General features: G+C 49.2%; 1 pseudogene; it reads right to left on the bottom strand.

The window, feature by feature from the left end:
* Nucleotides 1-1079: 1079 nt before the first annotated feature.
* LOC126482475 (5S ribosomal RNA) lies at nt 1080-1197 on the bottom strand (annotated as a pseudogene).
* Nucleotides 1198-1960: the final 763 nt, after the last annotated feature.

The following is a 1960-nucleotide window of genomic DNA, read 5'->3' as shown; positions in this document are numbered from 1 at the left end:
ATCTGGACTCACCTGAACAGCCCATGATTTTCCAGTGGGTCCAATCGTTATGGTCACGAGCGATCTTACTTCAGTAAAGGAACTCTCGTCGATCGTCTGCTGCCTTAACCCATTAACGCCACATTTCACCGCAGTGTCCTAAAGGATACGCTCGTCGCTCGTCCCACATTGATTTCTGCCGTTGTTTCACGCACTGTTGCTTGTCCGTTAGTTCTGATAATTCTACTCAAACGCCTCTGCTCTCGGTCGGTAAGTGAAGGCCGTCGGCTGCCACGTTGTGTGTGGTAAGAGGTAATGCCAGAAATATGATGTTCTAGGCACGGTCTTGACACTGTGGATCTCAGTATATTAAATCACCTAACGATTTATAAAATAGAATGTTCCATGCGTCTAGCTCTAACTACCATTCCACGTTCAAAGTCTGTTAATTCACGTCGTGCTGCCATAATCACGTCGGAAATCTTTTCACATGATTCACCTTAGTGCAAATGACAGCTCCACCAATGCACTGTCGTTTTACTCCTTGAGTAGCCGATACTACCGCCATGTGTATGCGTACATATCGCTATCCCATGACTTATGTGAGTATAACGGCCCATGTGACACGCCTGGCCGGCCGAAGTGGCCGTGCGGTTAAAGGCGCTGCAGTCTGGAACCGCAAGACCGCTACGGTCGCAGGTTCGAATCCTGCCTCGGGCATGGATGTTTGTGATGTCCTATGGTTAGTTAGGTTTAACTAGTTCTAAGTTCTAGGGGACTAATGACCTCAGCAGTTGAGTCCCATAGTGCTCAGAGCCATTTGAACCATTTTGACACGCCGGTTCCGCCTCCCGTGGGCGGAGCCCTATGGCTGTCTTAGTAGAACTAAAACTAAACTCTTCCCACACAGGCCATGAAGGCCCGAAGGTACCGACTGGCCGCCGTGTCATCCTCAGCCCACAGACGGCACTGGATAAGGATATGGAGTGGCATGTGGTCAGCACACCGCTTTTCCGGCCGTAGGTCAGAGACTGAAGCCGCTACTTCTCAATCAAGTAGCTCCTCAGTTTGCCTCAGACAAGGGCTGATTGCACCCCGCTTGCCAACAGCGCTCGGCAGACCGAATGGTCACCCATCCAAGTGTTAGCCCAGCCCGGCAGCGCTTAACTTCGGTGATCTGACGGGAACTGTTGTTACCACTGCGGCAAGGCCGTTGGCTGTCTTATTAGAAGGACGGAGCTTTTCTCAGTCATAGCCGGTATTTGCTATGGGCGTGGATGGTTAACGTCTTGTATGCGATCGTTACAGATGAGAGAGAGAGAGAGAGAGAGAGAGAGAGAGAGAGAGAGAGAGAGAGAGAAAGAGAGAATGAGTGAGTGAGCGAGCGGGGGCGGGGATGGGGGCAAATGTAAGGAACTGTGCACGTAGCCAAGCGATTGTTTACACGGCACGAAAGCGTTACCGAAACAGGAGTATTTACAAGGAAGACACTTGGCACCGGAAACACTATCAGAAATTCGAGAGTCTACGTACCAACATGCGTGATTCCTCCAACTAAATATGAGATTTAACGCGCACTCATGTAAAAACAGAGAGGATCGAACGTACTCAGGACGTTACCGAAATACTTTATCCTCGGGCGCTGAACGTAAATGGAACAGGAAGACGGCATAATTATTCTGGAACACCATGCAGTGTCCGCTACAAAAAGTACTGGGGCCGGAGGTGTGTACACGTAAATGTGTACGGGATATTGTCCTGCTATGCGTTTCAGTACTTTTATCTGTGACATTCCTGTGTGTGTGTGTGTGTGTGTGTGTGTGTGTGTGTGTGTGTGTGTGTGTGTTTGAGGTTTACGGGCGCTAAACAGCGGGGTCATCAGCGCCCAATGTGACATTCCTCTCCTCACACTGGTGATGATGTATTATATTAAACATTATCTGCAAAAGAGACAAATGTGACGTTTCGCAAGTAAATAAAG

The sequence above is a fragment of the Schistocerca serialis genome, chromosome 5 (genome assembly GCF_023864345.2).
Source record: "Schistocerca serialis cubense isolate TAMUIC-IGC-003099 chromosome 5, iqSchSeri2.2, whole genome shotgun sequence".
NCBI classification, from domain to species: domain Eukaryota; kingdom Metazoa; phylum Arthropoda; class Insecta; order Orthoptera; family Acrididae; genus Schistocerca; species Schistocerca serialis.
Note: the sequence above shows the minus strand (reverse complement) of the source record. Positions and strands in the feature narration are given on the sequence as shown.